The sequence below is a fragment of the Solanum tuberosum genome, unplaced genomic scaffold (assembly GCF_000226075.1).
Source record: "Solanum tuberosum cultivar DM 1-3 516 R44 unplaced genomic scaffold, SolTub_3.0 scf00070, whole genome shotgun sequence".
In the NCBI taxonomy this organism is placed as follows: domain Eukaryota; kingdom Viridiplantae; phylum Streptophyta; class Magnoliopsida; order Solanales; family Solanaceae; genus Solanum; species Solanum tuberosum.
The window spans coordinates 1,960,374-1,969,468 of record NW_006238996.1 but is presented as its reverse complement, the minus strand read 5'-3'; the positions used below and the strand labels follow the sequence as shown (position 1 = coordinate 1,969,468).

The following is a 9,095-nucleotide window of genomic DNA, read 5'->3' as shown; positions in this document are numbered from 1 at the left end:
AATTGTATTTTGACTATGAGGGGAGCCGGTAGAATGTCGTGGCTCCGTCCTATCTATGTATGTAGAGGTGTGCGTTGGACAAGTATTTTGTAAATGAGCTTGACTCTTATTCTATGATGTCGTTTTGAAATGATTTGCCCTTAGTTCCTATTTCCCGTTAATTAATGTTGAATGTACTTCCGCGACCGATAAAGTGTGATGACAAGTTTAAGAGGCTTGTTTGGGGTTCCTTCGGGTTCCTCATTCGCCATGTCACGTCTAGGCCCTAGGCTTGGGTCGTGACATTTTCATTATCATTTCTTATTGTTAAGACTTGGGTTGCCACTTTTGGCCAAGTTGAATGTTTAATCTTTAAACCATTCTCAGTTATTTTATTATCTAGTTCAGTTAAGTTCATTGATCATTATAGATATTAATACTATCTTCTGTTGAGTTAAGTAAACCAGGCCAAGGGTTCGCTTGGAGCCAGCAATGGCTTTCAAGTGTTAGTCCCGCTCAGGGTGTAGGGCTCGGGGCGTGACAAGATTGTCTAGGTATAATCCTCAAATATTTTTCAAGAGGTGATAGATCAATGTTGATCAACTCTTTCTTGGATGCATTTCCAACTTAATGTAATGTTTTCCTCCTTCTGCAAAGGTGGAAGAAAGAATAAATGCTCTGAGAAGGAATTTTTTGTGGCATGGTGAAATTTGCTGATTTTTTTTCACATATATTTTTTTAATTATTTATTTATTATTATTTATTTCCATATACATTTTTTCAATTAATAATTATGAGTAAAAAATATGTCATTATTATATTTTATGAAAACATAAATGTCAACGATTCATGATAGGAAAAGGCCTTAGAATAAGAAAAAATTGTTGCTAACATTTAATATTATCATAGTTCCAAATATTTACTGTACCATTTTCTTTACTCTTTTTCATTATCTTTTATTTTCTGTTTTTGTTAGATACTAATTTAATTGAGTTTTTTCATAATTAATGCTAAATGTTTCTTGCAAGCTTTTTGTGAAATAATGTGTTAAAGAATCATGAAAATATGTTTTATTAATACAATTAATTTTGTTTTGTAAAAGTTAAATTATATTATATTTTCTTTTATCAGAAAAAGAAAAATATTGATTGGTGCCAGCAGAGAGAGGAGAGGGTTGATGATTGATTGCTTGTTTAACAATACATAAAGAGATTTTCTTTGCAATGTCTACTACTCCTGCTTATTGAAACTTGAAAGTGATCTTTTTAAATTTATTAAGGGTATATGCGTTTATGGCTTATTTTGACATTTCTATCATGTGATTTTAGAAATCAAATTGCCTATAAGACCTTGGGGAAGACAATATGTTTGCACATTTTACTATGAACCTGTTTGGATCGACTTATTTTAGATATTTTTAAGCACTTTTGCAGTATTTGGATAAAATTAAAAAATGTTTTTAAGCACTTGTTTTAAGCCAAAATAACAAAAGTAAGCCAACAACTATAAGTTAGAAATCAGTCTCAACTTATGACTAAAGTAAAGCCAAAAATTATAAGTTAGAAATCAATACCAACTTATGACTAAAGTAAGCCAAAAACTATAAGTTAGAAATCAAACCCAACTTATGACTTTTGGCTTATAAACCATAAGCTATAAGCCCATTCAAACAGGTCTATGTATCCTTTCTCTTTTTCTTAATCTTTTGTTTTGTTTTGTACTTTTGTTTAGGAATGGGGTTTATGCAAAGAGGGTATAAGGAAGTTAACTTTGAGGCACTAACTTGAACCTTATCTTTTCAGATTCTGGAAATGAATCCAGAGGAAGATGATGAGAAGGATGGTACAAATATTGATCTTAACTAACAAAGGAAGGGCAAATGTGTAGTTCTGAAAACATCCACGCGCCAGGTAAGATGTTACCTGTAATTTTATGTAACTATTTTTGTGATGCGTAACTGCCGAATTTTTTGTCTTCAAAGTAGTGTTGTTTTAATTTATCCTCCCAAAGCTTCTTTGGCATTTATGTCCTTTATATTGTTGAACTTCATAACTAAATCCTTGTGCTCCTTATGAAAGCCGTTTGGCTTAAGCAAAGTTATTTTTCTAATTGAAGTCCTTTCTTCTTGCCAATTGTAGACAATTTTTCTGCCTGTTGTTGACCTTGTTGACCCGGACACTTTAAAGCCTGGTGATCTGGTCGGAGTAAACAAAGACAGTTATCTGATATTAGACACATTGCCATCTGAATATGATTCACGGGTGAAGGTTGTTGGGAAGTAGGAGAACATATAAAGTAGTTTTGATGATTGATAAAGTGAACATGGTTCACTACTTGTTGTCTTATGTGTACTCTATCAAGTGAATCAGGTTTTCACACGTGACTGCAGTCAACCTGTACAAATATGAAAGATTGCGGCAAAGAAGAAAAAGTGCATAAAAAGGAAATAAAGAAAGAGCTGAAACACGAGAGCAAAGAAGAAAAGAAATAAAGAAGGAAAGAAACAAATAAGGAAAGAAATAAAGAAGGAGGGAAATAAAGAGGGAAAGAAATAAAGAAGTAGCAATTCAAGTCAAATAAGGAAAAAAGTAAATATAGACAAGTTCAAGAAGGAAAAGGATTTGTTATTCCTTTCCTTGTAGAAGTTGATGAAGGCATATCAAACTCTATAAAAGGTTCAAGCCAAAGAAGGAAAAGAGTCGTATTTGCATAAACAAAAATTGAGAGAATTTTCTAGAAAAGCCAGAACGATACCTATTGCATATTCACGAATCTTGAGATCAATAGTTATTGGAGCAAAAACGCGGGGCTACGTCACAGCAACACGAGGACCAGGTTCATGCTTCGTCACAGCAATACGAGGACCAGATTCACGAGTTGTGTTCGAATCTGAACGATTGACTGTTGAAGTATGATCAATTAAAGTCTAGGGTTATTAGTCTTTGTTGATTTGTTCTAGGTTTATTATTGAGTTGTAATAATTCCTAGATTGTGTAACAAGAAGTGAGTTTGACTTCTTGGAGAGTAGAGTCTTGAGAGAATTGTAACAAGAGTGGGTTTGACTTCTTGGGGGTAGAGTTAGGAGAGAGTTGTGAGAGAATTATAACAAGAAGCGAGTTTAACTTCTTGGAGAGTTGAGTTTTCGATTATAGTTAATCGTTTGAGAGTTAAAGGTACTAGAGTTAGTTTCTTTTGAGTTGTAGTCCTGAAGAGGACGTGAATCTTGAAGTGAATAAGATTGTGATCTGGTTTTTACTTTCCTTGAGGTAGGAAGGTTTCCACGATAAAATCTCTGTTTTATTGTGTTGCGTTTTGTTTGTCTCGACAAAAGTACAAGAACCTGGTTCTTGTATAGGGGTAAGGTTTCTTCAAAGGCAATGGAAGTTGATGAAAAACCAACTGAAGACTACAATGATTTGGAGGCCTGGAGAAACAGATTCAAGAACTCGTAGAGGCAATTGTTTTGCCTATGACATACAAATAACGGTTCCAGAAATTAAGCGTTCGTCCTCCAAAAGAGTCCTTTTGTATGGGCCTCCTGGGACTGGGAAAACTCTCATGGCCCGAGCTTGTGCTGCACAGTCAAATGCCACTTTTCTTCTACTTTCGGTGTTTGTTGTGATTAATGTGTTAACTCATATGAGATACTCTGCATGTGCAAGTTGTTCTTGTACCTCGTATCCCCTTTTGTTATTTTTGATTTTTTATAGTAATGTATCCCCTTTTTTCTTCTTTCCTTGCAAATGGGAAAATAGTTGCTCTAGAATGCCTGCTATCACAATTATATGTAGTAAGATTCTAGATGGTTCTCATGTCGAACTTACTGATGATCTTGTCAAAAGTTTAATGTGTTCGATTCACTTGCATTTAGTCCACATGCATAAATCCCTATTAAAGCCTATGCGTTTGATAAATCTAGTTTTTTTTAGAGCTTTTAAGGGATCTGCATTTTGAATTTTGGAACTTAGGAAAAAGATGCTACCTTGCAAACAGCTCAAACAAACACTTACCCCGAAACTCATAAAGTTAGTTTTCAAACTTGAAAACAAGTGCCACCTTAGAATATGTCTAGGTCATTAGGAACCATGTTAATTAGTATAAGACAGCTACTTAGGTGGTGGAACAAGAACTATGCATTTTACTTAGATGGTAATCTATAGGATTAGGAGCAAACGTAAATCAAGGAAGCTGTGTATCTTTAAATACGCAAGGACGAGAGGTCACTCTCATGCATTAAACTTTTATATTGGTCTCTGGGTTATGTTCAGGGCATGATTTGGGTGTCAAGCAACCATCTCCTAGTCATCCATATATCCGGAGTGGAAACACTCTTTATCTTGTTGCTAGTGAGTTTCATCAGTAACATTATACGTGAAGACTTTCGCAACATGGAATAGGCATAACTAGCTATCCATATTGGATGTGTCAAGCTAATTTTCCATAAATTGATTGACTAGAGCAAAGAGTTTCTGAAAGAGAACTATATATCATGACATATAATTTGCATTTAGAAGTTTATGATTTAATTGTTTGGCATTCTGAAGTTAGCTACCCAATTAGTGCATAAAATAGTTGTCTCTCATCTGTGCTGCTTATCAAAGAAACCTTGTACTAAATATAGATGCTCATCGGAGATGGGGCGAAACTTGTTCGTGATGCTTTCTAGCTGGCAAAGGGGAAATCACCTTGCATCATTTTTATTGATGAGATTGATGCTATGGCACAAAGCGATTTGATAGGTAACCATGTTGCTGATGTTCTTCAGTTACAAATGTTTGAATCTTCCTCACATACACATAATATGCAGATTCTTCCTTTATGTTATTACTGAAAAAAGGATCACTTTTTTTATAAGTGAAATTTCACTCTAAACCTCATATTAGATGTGGGCTCTTGCTGATGCTCTTCTCACTTGCAAATGTTTGAATCTTACATGCACACACACACAAGTATGCAGACTCTTATAATTAATATATGTTATGACCGAGAAAATGAAAACTTTGTACTTGATAAAAGAAGTTTCACTCAACCTCCTTATAACATGTGGTACTGACAGATCGTCACTTTATGTTGTTTGATCACAGTGAAGTTAGTGGTGATCGAGAGGTCCAAAGAACTATGTTGGAGTTACTTAATCAGCTTGATGGTTTCAGCAATGATGATCGGATAAAGGTTTTTTCTCCTGCCTAACCATATCTTTCTACTTTTGCCCACCTTAAACTAGTTTGGACATTGAGAGCAATTTCCCCTTCCCAATTTTATGGTATTTGTTATTGGGGTTGTAAAATTTAGCTGCAAATCGGTTGATTTGGTAACTTAACTAGTGATACTGATTTTAACTATTCTGGTTCTCTACAATTTGAGTGAACTGCATTGGTCTCTTTCCTTTACTTCAGGTGATAGCAGCAACAAACCGAGCTGATATTTTGGATCCTGCTTTAATGTGATCTGGTCGATTAGATCGTAAGATTGAGTTCCCCCATTCTACAGAGGAAGCTAGGGCTCGAATCTTGCAGGTAGGTCTTTCTCTAAACTTTTCTAACTTCATTTCTATTACCCTTGCTTTCTTAATAAACAAAGAACAACAAGTGTTCTATAAATGCTGCCTCTTTTCCTAAATATAGGAAATAAAAGGGTGTTTGGATTGACTTAAAAACTTGGTCAAATCTACTTTTAAGTCAGTTTTTTATTTTTGGAAGTGTTTGACAAATATAAAAATAACTTAAAATAAGTTAGGGAGTGTTTGACAAAGTTAAAAATAACTTAAAATAAGTTTAAAATGACTTTAAAAAGTTAAAACCCAAAAGTAGGTTTCTCTGTACCTTTTATTTTTTGATTTAAAAGCCATTTCAGTTTGACTTTTTATTTTTTGACTTAAAAACTATTTTTTAAGTCAATCCAAACGGGCTTTAAGTTCTTTATGGTTTAATGTCTTTTGGCTCTTTATTGAAATTGCAGATTCACTCTAGAAAGATGAATGTTCACCCTGATGTCAACTTTGAGGAGTTAGCTCGATCTACAGATGCTTTTAATGGGGCTCAATTAAAAGCTGTATGTGTTGAGGCAGGCATGTTAGCACTCCGACGTGATGCCACTGAGTTCTGCCTTTCTCCTTGCTTTCTCTAGTATTTGTGGCTGCTCCACGTTTACATTAACACACTGTTGGGGATGATATTCTGGCTATGATATTTGATCTGTTTGGTGTAGTTTCTCTAATTTAATTCAGGACAAGACAGATCTATGAAATAAAACAAAAAACAGAAACAACAGATAGCTGCCATGTTTCTTGCATATGATCATGTTAGTTGGCCTGAAAAATTGAAGATGTTTGAATTAATTAAACACGCCAGAAGTTTAAAGTCTGAATAAACTGAACATGGCAAATGTCTACTGAGAAGTATATTACACATGTGTTCGTGAAATGTGATCTGCTTATTCTACTACCTGTGAACCTTATTTGAAAAGTCACAAAAAGTTGCTAAGGGCTGTTTTTGACTAAAAGAGATATTTTTTGTGAGATGTCAGATTCTTCTTCCCACAAGTTGTATAATTTTGTAGTGTACTTGTAATTTTTTTAGTTTATGACGAACTATTTAGGACCTTCAAGTGGTAATTTTTTAATTCAGACACCACAGTCCAAATGAAACATGCCATTGATGTTGAAAGGTTTTCAACTAGTGGGGTTCCTGTGAAGCAAGAATTAAAATTGAAGATAATCAACAATGGATATAAGTTATAACACATACCCAACCTTCTTACGATTTGCATGATGTAAGTGTCAATTTTATGTTTTATATTTTGCAGGTTACCCATGAAGATTTCAATGAAGGTATTATTCAGGTTCAGGCTAACAAAAAAGTAAACTACTATGCTTGAATCAACTTGATTTGCCACAGATAGCACCATTTGTAATGCCCCTCGGATCCCTTGGACATTAGCCTTTCTAGGTGCTAGACCCCTTGGCTGTTAATTTGCTCGTATCGCAAATGGTATTATTCTTGATATTTTCTTAAATTTGTTGCCTTTTAGGTTATTGTTGTGTGAGTTGATGGCCTACAAAAGGCCTAAAAGAGGTATGTCGGCAAGTAGAGTATTTATTAATAATTTAAAAGGAAAATAGGATATGGGATTAGGTTATTTATTTAATAGGAAAACAGGATATGGGATTAGGTTATTTATTAAGGAAAAACTCAAATATGTCATCGAACTTTCAGAAAAGGCACATTTATGCCATTCGGTAGAAGTTTGGCTCATCTATGTCATTGCTGTTAAAAAATAAAAGGCTCATTCAAGCCATTTTTTTTAACTCAGGTTTTGCAAAACCACTTTTTACACCCCAAACAAGATTTCAATTGAAGTTTTTGGATCAAATGTACTATTTTTGTTTGTTCTTCCTTAAGAACACCAAGAACACATGAAGAACATAAACAACTCACAAATTCTCAACATATTCAATTCTTTACGAAATCATCTCAAATATTAGCTACATCGTTAATTTCTTTTCTTGAAAAAACAAAAGTCTAAAATCATTTGTAGAGTTTAAAAAATTCACCCGTATTAAAAAAAATATTCCAATAAAACAAAATTAGTCCCAAAATTTCAAAAATTTGCTTTGATTCATGCTTTTGTAGTTGTTTTTGACATTAGATCTTTGTTCCCTACTATTTTTTGAGTCAATGTTCAAATTTTCAAATGATTTGAAGTAGTGGAGAAAATTCTACGATTAAAGAATGTTGAAATTTTGAAAATTTGAAGAAATTTCGAGTGGATCTTGTTGAGTTAGGTTGAATTCGCGCTCAAATTTTTTTGAGTTTTGCTATCTAGCTTGGAGGGAAACTACTCTTGAAATTTGAGGTAATTTTGTGAAAAAATAAAGAAGTTTGAAATTAGGGAAGTGTTAATGTTATTTATGTGTTCTTGGTGTTCTTAAGGAAGAAGAAGCAAAAAAAATACATTTGATCCAAAAACTCCAATTGAAAAGTATTAAAAGTTGTTGGGGATGTAAAAAATGGTTTTGCGAAATTGGAGTTAAAAAATGGCATGAATGAGCATTTTCTTTTACAGCAATGGCATAAATGAGCCAAACTTTTAACGGATGACGTAGATAAACCTTTTCTGAAAGTTCAATGACATATTGAGCCTTTTCCCATTATTTAAAAGGAGAAGTAGGATATGATAATTGATGATTTTTACATTTTACAAGACCAACCGAACCAAGATCTTTCATTTAGGGATGCCGGGAGGATGAAGGGGGGATAGAAGTGGATTTTTTTAAAACTAATGTGGGGAGGATTGTGGGTATATGTGATTGTGTGTGGGTTCAAATTTAATTTTAATTTTTTTACGTGTTATAAGAGTGATAGAACATTATTTATTAAGATAATTTTTTAAATCTATTAAAATATGCAAGATAGTAAATGAAAATGGTTCAATAAAAAAAGGCTGAATGACCTGAGAAGCCCTTGTACTTGGCTCCATTTATAAGTTGAACCCTTGTACTTGTCTCCATTTGTAAGTGAACCCTTATACTTACGACTTTGTTAACTGAACTCTTAAACTCCCTGAACTACAATATTTTAAACCCCTTTCTCATCCTATGTGTGTGCGTGTGGTATACCCATTTACACATGAAATTCCACATCATTTTCAATGATACATAAGAAATTAAATGTTTAAAATATGAAATAAAAAATAAAATGCTCATTTTCAATGATACATAAGAAATTAAATGTTTAAAATATGAAATAAAAAATAAAATGCTCATTTTCAATGATACATAAGAAATTAAATGTTTAAAATATGAAATAAAAAATAAAATGCTCATTTTCAATGATACATAAGAAATTAAATGTTTAAAAATAAAATAAAATGCTATTTTTGCATATTCTGCAATTTGAACATTTTTTCTTCATATTTGCTCTCAAATTGAACCAAATTCATGTCAAATAGGTGAATTTTTTATCTATTTGACTTGAATTTCACACTATAGGTTCACAAATATAAACCCAACAAATCTCTATTACAATTTTGAATTTATTGTAGAAAATCACAAAACCCATTTATTATTCTTGAAGCTTTTTCAAGCTTATCAATGATTTTTTTTATTTTTTCAATAC

General features: G+C 33.0%; 1 pseudogene; it reads left to right on the top strand.

Moving 5' to 3' along the window:
* Window positions 1–6,855, top strand: part of LOC102583710 (26S protease regulatory subunit 6A homolog) — a 30,107-nt pseudogene extending 23,252 nt beyond the window's left edge.
* Window positions 6,856–9,095: the final 2,240 nt, after the last annotated feature.